Source organism: Notothenia coriiceps, unplaced genomic scaffold, assembly GCF_000735185.1.
Source record: "Notothenia coriiceps isolate Sejong01 unplaced genomic scaffold, NC01 NC01_scaffold00034935, whole genome shotgun sequence".
NCBI lineage: Eukaryota > Metazoa > Chordata > Actinopteri > Perciformes > Nototheniidae > Notothenia > Notothenia coriiceps.
In genome coordinates this window covers 25,601-39,161 of record NW_011367636.1, presented here as the reverse complement: position 1 = coordinate 39,161, position 13,561 = coordinate 25,601, and the positions used below count along the sequence as shown (strand labels likewise).

At 38.3% G+C, this 13,561-nt stretch overlaps 1 protein-coding gene and 1 long non-coding RNA gene across 2 annotated transcripts in view; one reads left to right on the top strand and one right to left on the bottom strand.

Moving 5' to 3' along the window:
* LOC104962540 (AT-rich interactive domain-containing protein 3A-like) overlaps positions 1–13,561 on the bottom strand; it is a gene marked incomplete at its 5' end in the record, with an annotated part of 70,822 nt that overhangs the window by 32,366 nt on the left and 24,895 nt on the right. The window lies entirely within an intron of this gene.
* Positions 1–13,561, top strand: part of LOC104962533 (uncharacterized) — a 21,526-nt gene that overhangs the window by 1,248 nt on the left and 6,717 nt on the right. The window contains exon 2 of the long non-coding RNA XR_800216.1: positions 3,276–3,278. This is a non-coding gene — a long non-coding RNA (uncharacterized lncRNA). The remainder of the gene's footprint in view (positions 1–3,275; positions 3,279–13,561) is intronic.

The following is a 13,561-nucleotide window of genomic DNA, read 5'->3' as shown; positions in this document are numbered from 1 at the left end:
AAAAGTAGAAGTACTCAGATGTTGTAGTAAAAGTAGAAGTACTCAGATGTTGTAGTAACAGTAGAAGTACTCAGATGTTGTAGTAAAAGTAGAAGTACTCAGATGTTGTAGTAAAAGTAGAAGTACTCAGATGTTGTAGTAAAAGTAGAAGTACTCAGATGTTGTACTTGAGTAAAAGTTATTTTAATCCAAATCCTTAAAGTAACTAAAGATATTAAATACATGTAGTGGAGTAAAAGTACACCATTTCCCTCTGAACTGTAGAGAAGCATAAAATGGAAAAACTGAAGTAGGGAACAAGTACCTCAAAGTGTACTTAAGTACAGTACTTGAGTAAATGTACTTACTATTTACAAACTAACAGTAATAGTAAATTAAAATATGTGGTTTTCCTGTAGGTTAAATGTTTGGAAATGCTTCTCAAAGCTCCAGGTTATGTCTTGTTTTGTCCACAACTCCAAGATGCTCTGTTTACTGTAAAGAAACCAAAACATATTCACGTTTAATAAGCTTGAATCTGAATAGTTTTTCTTTGAACGTAACTCAAAGCGACTCCATTATAAAATAAATTGGCAATCAATGGAATAATTATGTGAAAGCAAGTAAATTCACCTTCGCAGCTCAAGTGTGTCTCTGAAAGGAAAAGTAATACTTCCCTTAAACCCACTCTGACCTGCTGAAATGTCTTGGTTCGTGCACGACTCAAAGATATTCTATTTACTAGAAACCAATCAGTATTCAGTTTAAAAACTACAATCAAAGCATTTAGATGTTTTTAATAACTCAAACCGATTATCAGGATATCTGGATATCTGGCAGCTCTACACTTAAGCAGCCCTTATAGACTGACCTATGACCTCCTATCTTTTTGCAGTATTTAGAATCTCATTGACTTTTTGTTGCAGTCCTCGCCATGCTAACTTCCTGTTTGGCCTACAAAAATACGTCATCACTGCATCACTATATAAGTATTGTAAAATAAGGGTTTATGCAGATTATGTAAAACCCTTAATGTGGAGTAAAAAGTTAAACCCATCATGTCGATTACTTCCCAAGAACTACGAAACAAAACATGAAACAGTTCATTCTCAACAATAGACGTGGTGTGTGGAGTATTTATTACAGTTTGACCCCCTTTATTACACTTGGACCCCCTGCTGAGCAGCTCCAGATCACTTCTGGTCATCTTTCTAATTCTTATCCCTGATGTGGCGCGATGCCAGGCAGGCACATGTGTTCATAATGTGATCATCAGGAAACCTGTAACAGCCTGAGAGGAAACAGACTCCTGTTCTGCAGCAGGAGCAGGAAATGCACATAAATATATATATATATATATATATTTATACAACCAGAGGTGGAAAGTAGATTTACTCAAGAACTGGACTTATGTTCCATTTTGAGGTACTTGTCATCCATTTTCTGCTGCTTTGTACTTTTACTCCATATACTGTATACTTTTCTTTGACTATACCATGCTTTTTGTTGAATATTATAATGCCATTAGCTAAAGTGTAGTTTGGATATATACGCCCAAGTATTTGGCTGCAACACAAGTTAAATACATAAAGCACAGTAACAGAGGCACGTATGGTTGGAGCTATTCATTGATTTATAAAATAGGTAAAGACTGTTTTTTTCTTGCTGTTCCGCAACTTTATTATTATTTATCTTTATTTGAGTAATGCTTTTATTTTGAAGGCAGCTTCCGGCTCCAGGTCATTAGGTATTTAATGGTAGACAGGTGAACGGGGGATTTGACTCCGTAAAGGCTTATTTTCATTTATCAAGCTTCAAAGCAAGAGAGGAAGTTTAAAAGTCTTTTGAAACCTAACGGCCCGTCCACACGGCAGCGTTTCCCATTCACTTTGAATGGGGTGACGTCAGGCTTTGCCGAACTGCATTGTGGTTCCGTCGCATCGCTTTGCCTCCGCTGCTCGCTTCCAAAGCTTGAAAAGTTCAACCTTTGAAGCTTCGACGGAAGCATCAGCCAATCAAATCATATGCCGGTACAAGCGCTAGCCAATCAAACCGCGTGCTTGTGTGTCCGGGGCGGGAGATTAATGTGATTGGTTGTTGGTCGCGCTCCAGACACGCCCACCGGCAAGCTTCAACGCACGCTGCCGTGTGGACGGGCCGTAAGGAAATAAAAGCACTCACTTTATTCCTGCCTAAGATTTCCGACCTTATGCCATGTTTGTTTTTTAGTTTGTTATTTCATTTGTTTGTTTTTAGTTAAAGGAAATCCCTGCTATAGTTGAATCACACATAACGCCATTATTTAAATTGTAGTCTGGATATATACTCCCAAATATCTGCTTGTAAGACATAAGAAGAAGAAGCTATGCATTGATTTATAAAACATAATAGGTAACGACTGTTTTTACACTATAGCCATTCGATCATTATTTATCTTTATTTGAGAAATGCTTTTATTTTGAAGGCAGCTTCAGGCTCCAGGTTATTAGGTTTTTAATGGTGAACGGGGGATTTGGCTCCGTAAAGGCTTATTTGTATTTATTTATCAAGTCAAGCTACAAAGCAAGAGAGGAAATAAAAGTAATCGTGTTGTCTGATTGTTAAAACCTAAGGAAATAAAAGCACACACTCTATTCCTGCGTAAGATTTCCGACCTTATGCCACAGCGGGAGTTTGTTTGTTTTGTATTTGTTTGTTTCTAGTTAAAGGAAATATCTCTGCTACCGTTGAATCACACATACGTAAACATACAGACTTTTAATTTGAGACAATTAGGAGTTATATCAGGCCATGCAGAGCTTTGTACGCCCCTTCAATGCCTGCAATCCAGGGTGTGGTGATTTCTTTTTTTAAAGGAGTCTTTTCCTGGATGTGATGAGGGGGCTGGGGTGACTGATCATAAGGAGTGGTCCCAAAACACATCAGTATCCACTCTAACTTGACAAAAAAACAACATAGTGTTAACATTCCTCCGCTGACCAAGAGCCAACATGTCTATTCGTGGCCGTCGGCTCCCAGTTCACAATTATTGGTTCTTTGTGAACCAGTAAGAGCCGCAGACTTCTCCTACAGATGCAGAATCAACTTACATGTGTAATTACAAGTGACAGCAGGATTAAAATCTCTAAACCCATTCACAAGGAATCGTTTATACAATCAGTCCCGATCCTAAAGTTGGTTTTTATTTAAATAAATGTTAAGTTACTGGCTTATCGCAGCATGAGGGAACACCAGGGTTCCTTTGGAGCCTTTCAAAAGTCTAATTCCTATTCTAATGTCTTTCTAAGTAGATACAGATAGTGGATCCAACTCCATTTAGGTGTGTATTTAAATGTGAATGTTGACTTAAATCTAATTCAAAGTGGCATTAAAATAATTTGAATCCATCTCACCTGAAGCTGTAAGAAGCGCGGACACAATGGGGAACGCTAGAGCTGCCACGATTGGTCGAATGTCAGGAAAAAAAGGTCACGTTTTTTTAATCGTTGAAGCCATTTTCATAGAAAAATGCTGCTCTCAAATATGAAAAATGATCTTGTTTATGTCAGAGTGGATATCTTTGGGTTGATGGTATTGGGAGATATCTGGCATTTTAAGACAATTACTTTATTTATGATATCTTCATCTTCCACCGCTATCTACAGAGGTCACATTTCTGATTTACTTCATGCATCGTGCTTTCTTTAGTGGATTGTTTATTGAACAAGTATTAAATAGTTGGAGCTGCACCACAATGAAACCTATATATCTTACATACAAGCTCAGTGAGAGTAACAGGTCTGTATATTCCTTCACATTTGTGTAAAAAAATAAAGGCCAGTTTTATACCTAATCGTTTTAATGTTGAGCTCTTTAGAAAAAGGCGACAGAGAATGCAGCAGAAATAAAAAAAATGGCTGAGAGGAGACGTTTAGTCTCTTGTTGCGTTGATGTTAGGAATACCTTGACCCCTGCACTAATGCATTAGTGTGTGTGTGTGTGTGTGTGTGTGTGTGTGTGTGTGTGTGTGTGTGTGTGTGTGTGTGTGTGTGTGTGTGTGTGTGTGTGTGTGTGTGTGTGTGTGTGTGAGATTTACAGCTTGTTTTTTGGCACCTCGCCAGTTCAGTGATGTTTTACACCCCACACACTGAGGCAGTTGACGGTGGACAGAAGACAGAGGACAGCTGCTTTAATAAACTGTCGGCTCTCTGTAATAATTCTCGCTAAGGAGCTCGTCTCACTGTTCTCCGAGTAAATAGAGCTTTAAGTGACATATCAATCATCGAGTGTTTGCTTTTTCCCCCGCTGTAGTATTTATTCTTATTATTGAGACTCTCATATCGAGATATTTACTAGAAAAGTCAGACATTTATTTCTTTACCTGCTCAGGAAAGGGACAACACTTCAACGTTGACTTTCATTCAGTGTTAATTCTGTCCAGAAATGTCACTTTATAACTGTATTAGTAGAAAGCAATAATATGTAGTTTAAATAAAAGGGTTAGGTTTCAACTAACCGTGTCCAGTTTCGTGACATTTGTTCACATAATACACTTAATTAAAGTCGTGTTTAAGGGTCAGTGTGTTAAGTGTGCTGAAATCATGTTTTAATCTGATCCGACATACCAACAGTCATATATTTGCACAGAACGAGAATACACAGTGCTTTGCTTTGTGTCCTCTTTGGTTAATCTCTTTATTGCACTGCTGTTGGATTAGTCACATGCCATGGCGATAATGTCGTAACAACGTCTCCGCAGATGGAAAAATATCACTCATTCTGTCTTGTATTGTTGAGTTCACAAACAAAGGGCTTTTCTTACTCTTATCAATGAGGCTTTTCTCCGCCCTTCTGCCTCCGTCTATTCCCATTAATTGCACTTAATGACGGGAATGCAGTCATTTGTATGGATCAGGAGTGTCCGAACTACGCTCCGGGGGCCATTTTGAATCGGCTCTCGGCAAATTAAAAAACTGGAGTGAAATATGAACCTTGTGCTTTTCTTATATTGTACTTCTTAAATATATGTAAACATATATTACACAGTAGTATTCATGTGTTAATAAGCCCACTTTTCAAATAAATTCAAAGTTGAGAACATTTTCTAACAAATCTAAGTTGATAAGAAAAAAGCCCAATAACTTAATTACATAACAACCTTGAAATAAACCCTTAATATCTCCTCTTATTATAATCAATCTGAGGCTTTTGTTGTAAGGAATGAGCTGCCAACAAGATAAATGAAGCCCTCTGGAGAGCTGGGATGTAGGCGGTTGTGTTTCTTAAAGCATTTTCATGTATCGATCCTAATTTACCTCCATGTTGCTAACTTATAACTTCACTTACGAAGCAATAAACCTCACCTCTATAAGTGGCCCAGCCCTTAGTATATTTTTCTGTATGTGGCCCTCGTGAAAAAAGTTTGGACACCCCTTGTATAGATAATATCGAGCCACAATGATGTCTTATATAGGCTTTATTAGACAACTGTCCCCCTCTATCTGTGTCTCTGTGTCTCTATCAGCTGTGGCTTTAGCTTCATGCTTAGAATAGCGATGTATCTATAGTTTAACGTTACATTTAACTTCCCTTATGTGGAGGGGACGTATCTGAACACTTGATATGAATTGGTCCGTCATGCGAGTGGTGGCTCTGCCTGGACTATAGATAGCAAATTCCAAGGCTTTTTTACCTTTTATGTCCCTGGCCGTGCATTAAAAATAAAACAAACATGGCTGGAAGCAGAGCAGGGTCCTGACAATATGCCCCGACGTTTAAAAACTAAACAACCAGGGGTAAAGTAAACACTAAGCATGTGGAGACCAGACACTTGTCTCTGCTCCGTTTTGACATATTTCAGTCATTCCTGAAGGAAAGCATGAATAACACCTGTTGAGGTTGTTTGAAAGACCACCAGAAATACTCACTGGAGCAGTTTGTGCTTTCCGTGAGATATATCTTGTTCTTTGTTCAGTCTGGAAAGTGTCCTTACTGCTTTTATTTAGAGTTTCTGACTCTGGGTAGAACATGTTATCAAATGGACCCGGTCTGATGTTGATGTTTTGATCACAGATGGCGCTAAACTAAAAGAAAATAAACATCTAAGGGGACGATGAGGGGTCATTCACAAGAAGAGGTCAACGAAATACAAACACGTATACCTTTTTATACAGATTTCCCAGACTGACCCCCAGAAATACTCTCTTTCGTAAGATATATCATGTGCTTCTGGAAAGTTACTATTCGGCTAGTTTCAATGCATGTTGGGACACACATTTCCGATTCAAGTTATCAAATAGACTTTACCCTGTTTGTTTTTGATTGCTCTAAACTAAAATAAAATGAACATCTGAGGACTCATTTACAAGAAGAGGCCAACGAAATACAACTTTTTAAACACCTGAATTTCCCTTAGGGGATAAATAAAGTTCCATCTTATCTTATGGAGATTTACCAGACTCTGAATATCAAAATTGTCAACAGCAAGATTTGGGGACTACTTCTGTCTGTAAGGGTTGACTCTAAAAGCGTCGGACGCATTCAAGGAAGGGCAAAAGACCTGGTTGTTTATATCCAAAATGCATGCCTGCTTTGTGTAATTTGAATCATGTCGGGGGTCCCATCCCTCGCCTCAACCAACCAGGAACGCTTCTGACACGGACCATCTCCCGTAGTGTCACCCGGGATAATGTCCGTATCTACATTTATTTGAGAAAACAGCTTGAATGTGGTCCAGGAAGTAAAATTAGTCGACTGATCGATCAACAGAGAGAGCATATTGTTGAAGTTTTCCTGTTTTTAGCCCCTCAAATACGGAGATAATAAAGTGACTACCTGTCAATCCAAGATATTAAAGATAAGATAAAAAGTACTTTATTGATCATTAATTGTGAGCAATGGTGGATGTATACCATCACCTTTGACTTTGAGGAACCGAGATGGCCATTTTTCACTATTCTCTGACGTTTTCCTGACCAGTGATGATTCGATAATGAAAATAACGGTTAGAGATGTTAAATACGGTTATCAGAGTTTGAGATTACGCCCTGCTGGTGGAGGCGGGTCATTTCAAAGCTGTTTTCGCTCTGAAAGGACTCAGACGTTTGTGTTGGCTGACACCTTCCTCACTAATCCAGTCTCTCTCCAGCTGGCCACGCTCCTCCCCCCTTCCCTTATTCCCTTTTTCCTTCCCTCCATCCATCCTTCCTTACCTCCTAAAGGCAGCAAACACGCCTCCTCTTCCTCGCTTTGTTTCTTTATTTATCTCTGTTGTTTCTCCCACCCTGCTGTGTGTCTCTACCCTGGCCTTAAGATTCAAGGTTCAAAGGTTTTATTGTTAGCTACAGTGTACAAATGGTAATGAAATTCTTCTGACCTGAGCTCCTTCAACGATGCAACATATATAAATACAAAAATACAAAATAGTGCAAGAAGTCTATATACGTGTAAATAGAATATGAAATGTACAAGAACAGAATATTAATAAAATAATGTAAATTAAAACGAAATTAAATACGGTTTATTGCGGTGTCACTAATCAATCTGTAAAGAAAACAAGATGGCTTCCTTCTCTCCTTCTCCTTATTGGTTTGGTTCTTAATGGTTTTGCACCATTTAATAATACACAAACACAGCTGGTAACGAATAACAAACAGTGCAATCACTCATTGGGCTTATTTAAAGCCTCTAAATAATGTGAAAAACCAACATTTTATATAAAATGCAATATCCCAACAATTGTTTGAATTTAATAGAAATGACAAACTTTAGGGACAAAATATGCTTAAAATTAAGAGTTAATCCACTTTTATCTGATCATATGTAGATTTTATAGTGAAACCTCACACCAGCCAATGGGAGATCAGTAAAAAAGAAATGTCATTTCCTGTGTGCTGTTTCCTGTGGACGGCCGTCTGCCACTTAATTATTTAAAAAATGCCCCTGATGTGAAGTCAGCGATCTGTAATTTACCACTACTGGCGCCACGGGCAACCGATTGATTTATTATAGAGGCCCTTTAATGTGAACAGCTGTTTCCTACTAAAAATAGGTCAGGGGTCACATGAAACGACCTTGTTTTTTCTCCTCTTGTCCTCCCGTTGAGATGGAAAGCTGCACGAGAGGTGGGCGATGTGCGGCTTTTCTTTGTTTGATATCATAATAAAGTGACTATCTGTCAATCCAAGATATTTAAACCATCAACTAGGAATGTTAATGTTCGATTCAGACGTCTGTTTTTGCCTTTGATCAATGGCCTGGAAAATGATGGCTTGAAAGGCTTTTTACTTGATTACTTATTCCAGCGTTAGGATTGAGTTTGCATGAACGTGTTTTATTGTTGTTACGTCGAGTTAACGGAGGGGTTTATCGTCCTTTAGTGCGGATGCTGGGAAGGATTTCTACCCTGCTGGGAAATCAAAGGCGACGGCGTGTATCGGGTATTGATTATCCGCACGAAATATAGGCTTACATATCAGAATCGGTTTTATTACCAAGTGTATATATACGAGGAATTTGCCCTGGTGTAAACAAAGACACAGAAAGAAGATTATGTAGCAAAAAAAGTTTTATTATAAAAGCTATTATATTAATAATATGTGAGATTATAATAAAATATGAGAAATACTATATTTAAAGTGGAGAGCTGTGCAGATTCAACAAGATGTGCAATATGTTCAAAGGGGTTTGCAGGATTTACAAATAACAAGAAATGGTTGGTTTTAAATTCTTTAATTGATAATCACAACAGTTGCTGAATATTTTTCTGTAGATCAATGAGCCAACTCCCAGTTTATCAAAAAAAACAATTAAATATCTTGCTTTGATATTCAAAACCTCTTAAGATATTTACTTATTTATATACATCTGATAAAAGCATATTTTTGAGGCTGAAAACAGTATTTTTTCTGAAATGTGCTCAGGTTTGTTGAAGGATTTTGGGGTAACTAGTGGATAATTAAGTGGGAATATAAGCGACGTCCAACCTTTCTCCTCCTCCGTCTGATCTTATCCTTTGAAGTCTAGCCGTTAGCAAGTAGCCCGATTAAAAGTAAAAAAAAGGTAAGTCCGGTTACTTTCTATTTTAAAAGTCAAATCAAAGCCAGTTGCAATCAAGTTGACAATTAGCAGTAGAATATAAATAAAAACTGTTATTATTATCGATCTACAGAGAAATATTCGGCAACGATTGTGATCAAGTATTGTTTAGAGAATTCCGTGAGGTTTTTTATGTAAAAACATCATAAAATACTGATTTATTCATATCGTAAATAAGTAAATATCTTAAGTGTTGGGGAATAATTTGCCCTGCATGTCATCTTTCGCCCTCTGATGCAGATGACCAGCCTTGAGCAGCCGTTATGTCCCTTAAGGAGGGGCTGCCCTAGCATGTTGTTGATGTTACCAGTTTGTGACCGGGCAGCTCTCTGTCAGAGATAGTTATTGTTGTGGGACACCTGGAACACATCCTTCTCGGGGTGTAGATGACCCCGAGCCATGAGCGACAACAAATGTGATTCAGTGTCCTCAGCTGTTTAGTCTATCTATTGCACAATGTTGATTAGTTAAAAACGGGTCTGGGGAAGGGCTCTTCAGAATTGATTGTGGCATCTCTACCGTGTGGTCAACTCGTGGCCCGTGNCTCCAAAATGCCCTACCCCACCTTTAATATAAAGTGTTACCATATATTGTAGTAATAATGCTTATGGCCTGCTAGATGAAGTCTGGTGGTTTTAGTATATCATTATTACTACAATATATGGTAACACTTTATATTAAAGGTGGGGTAGGGCATTTTGGAGAAACCAGCTCGAGTGCGCTAGAATTTGAAAATACACAGCCGGAAAAAATCTGCCACTTCCTTACAGAGCCCCTCCTCCAACACACACGAACGCGCACATGACCAATGAGGGCACGAGATCAGTTTGTGCACAGATGGAAGGCTGACAGGCAGGTAGGCCATCCAGTTACTTTAGCCGGGCCGGCTCAGATGATTGGTCGTACTTTTTACAGCGCCACGGTTTCCACATATTACATTTTTTATGGATTCTTTGTCAAAGGTGTGCCTTGGCAGTCTGCTATCGGGATGTTAAGAGCATTCCATGGAATATAACAAAAAGTGTATCTCGAGCCGGTTTCTCAAACTTACCTACCCCTCCTTTAAGGCACACTTATTCACCATCAACTAGTTGTTCATTAACATATTAGAGTCAAACTACTAGCTTATTTGTGATGAACAAGACGTCACTTTAAAATAGGGAACATATTCTGAGTTAGAAAAAACACATTTTGAGTTATTTTGACACAATTAACACTTGTAGTTTAATGTCTTGTTACATAGGGATAGATCATATTTGTTTGGTGTTATTATGGTACTGCTGCCTTATTAGGCCCATATTGAACATATTAAAACCAAAACTCAACAACGTCCTTACAATAAATCAGCACTAATTAGAGGGTTATTGAGCTAAAAACTCTCAACTAATGTCTTATTACTTGTAGAATATGGTCATGTAGAATAAGGCATTACTAAGTGTTTAATAATTACTAATAAAGAGCCAATGTAGTGCTAATATGCATGTTAATTAACAACTAGTTGATGGTGAATATGTGTACCTTAATATAAAGTGTTACTGAATAGACAATATTTGTTAAGTGTTATTTTGGGAGGATTACCATTCTTGTGGTACTGCTGCCTTATTAGGCCCATATTGAGCATATTAAGACCCAAACTCATGTACAACAACTTCCTTCCTTACATACATAAGCACTAATTAGAGGGTTATTGAGGAAAACTCTCAACTAATGGCCGAGTACTTGCAGAATATGGTCATGTAGAATAAGGCATTAATACGTGTTTAATAATGACTAATAAAGAGCCAATGTATTGCTAATATGCATGTTAATTAACAACTAGTTGTGTACCTTAATATAAAGTGTTACCCACTATATATATATAATGTTAATTTCTTCTTGTTTCCCATTAGGCCTCTGCTCTCTGTTACTGTGAGTCTTATATAACCCTGGAAGTGAGCTCAGGGTTATTGTGCTGCGGCAGAAGGGCTCCTCTGGGGGCTGTAACGTGTTTCATACCATCCATCAGAGGGTGTGGAGAACAGGAAGCATTGCTTTAAGAGCACACACAGGACACAGATGGAGAGCAAGACACGCAGATATGCAGAGATAGCAAGAAGTTTAGGAAATGTGTGGATCACAGGAGAGCCTGACGTGGGAACAGCTTAACAGAGAGGCCAGGAACATGGATTTGAGAGGGAAAATAGATGATTATTATGCATGATTTGGACGAATAAGTGAGGTTAAGGTCACTGTATTTCACATTGTAGTAGATTATATGGGGAAATGAATGTTTAACTAACAGGGGGAAATTGGTTTGGTGACTTTTGTTCCATTATAGAATGAATAAAATAAAAGACAAATAAACAAAATATAATGTTTTATATAATATCAGAAGTACGAATTTCCAATAAAAGATACAATAATACATATAAACGTAAGAATTAAAGCAAAATGTTGAATAAAAGAGGGCCTGACGCTCCAAAGACAGTGTTCAAATATACTATAGACTGCTGATATAATAAAAATATGTCTATGTTTGTCTGTTTACTTCCAAGAAAAGTCTTTATTAAAAGTGTTGAATTTGGTATTTACATTATTACCATAAAGCCTTATTTTCTAAAGGATGTATTTTGCATTTTTGAGCATTTTCACATCATGCCTTTTGGATAATTCCAGTTAAAAACAGCGTTGTTCATTTGGTGAAATGAGTGTCCTTCCCTCTTCTTAGATCAGCTCACGTTCCACTTTCTTACGTAGGAATATCATAGTATTTGTATCCCACATTCAGGGCCTTCCACCGAGACCAAAACAAGGTGCATGGATCTGAGCAGTTATTTTTACCCTGACCGATGACCTCAGTGAGGAATGAATCTGCTCCGTTACTTATGAGCGCCGAGTGATTACGAATCTCCCAGAAGATTAAGAGACTCAAATCCCCGTGCAGTGCGTCGTAATTAAAGATGGACAGGACAGCGGCAACCGTGCACTGAGGAGAAATACAATGGCTAAATGATAGAGGAATAACACTAACCCAATCTCAATCTTTACTTCTTTATATAGCACATTTAAAACAACCTCAGTACCAAAGTGCTGGGAACAAATACAATATCAAATAAATACACGATGGGAGTAAAATAATAATAGACAATAATTAAAAACATGATTAAAAGCACTAGAAACATATAGAAACACATGGATACAAATGTAAAAATGTTTTGTTCAACTGGTTTTAAAAGCCAGGGCAAAGAGGTGAGTTTTTAGCAGAGATTTAAAAAGCAACAGGGAGGTGGGGGGTTGGGTTTTGAAGAGCGGAGAGAGAGGAAGAGAGACACAAAGGGGCGTCTTGGTTGGTAAGAAAGAAAAAATAAAAGATTGCACAATCACTACTTCCTTCTGTTTTGACCACCGCAGAAGACCTCCCCCCCAAAAAGACCTCTGTTAGTAATTTGCCAACCACAGGGTGGAGATACCAACGATAGCGTCCCTCTCTTGCAGACATCAACAAGTCATTTGTGCAGAATAAACAGATTGCACAAAAAACACATCACTATTTCCTTTTGTCTCGGCTCCCGTGGACGAACTCACCAAAAGGGCTGGGTTTGTAATTTGCCAAACACAGGGTGGAGTTTAACAACGATAATGTCCCCCCGTGAATATATAAACAAGAAGAAGAAGACGATGTTTCCAATAAGAGCAGTTTCTTTTAGCCTGAATTCAAAGCCATGATTTGCTAAACCATCCTCAACGTAAGATACAACGTTTTTATGCTTCCACTTCTGGTCTTTGTGATTATCTGAAGTATTTTTATCAGTATTTTCGTTAGAAAAGCGGTAAAGAAACGCCATGATTTGCCAAACCTTCCTCAATAAACTTGTTTCCGCTGTTTGCTGCTAGTTTAAATCCATGTTAAGTGTATCTTATACCGCCATGTTTTGATAGTCAGACCCTCCAGAAAAACGCGATTCTGTGATCGAAGAATTTACCGCATAATCAGCAAAATGGCGCAGATTTTTAAAAAAGGCCGCATAATCCCCGCATTTTTCCACAAAATTGAGGGGAAAAAAAGTTAACTCGTCTTGACGTGACGTCATCAGCTCGCGCATCACAGAATGTAAACAACACTGTATAGAGTGAACGTGTGGAGCTCACACGATAGAGAAAACACCAAGATGAAAAAATCTAATCCATCTCATTTACCGACGAACATTTCTACTAAAGACCGGGCAAAAAGTGGGGGGAAACTATTCTGCACCCCGTGCAACTGTGTGTTGGAGCATAAGAGAACATCGACGGTGACGACCCACTTTGATTCATTCAATCATTCGAAAATGCTTTCTGCTGCTGCGGACAAGAAAGCCATTCAACTCACGTTCACCGAGGCATCAACCTCCAAAACCCTTTCGAGGGCTACAAGAAACGAAGTGAGTAGCCTACAAGATTGAAGCTGGTCAGATAACGAACGAGTAAATGAAAACAGAATGAGGCGGAGAAGTGTGTGTGTGTGTTGTGGGAGGGTGATGTGCCGTGT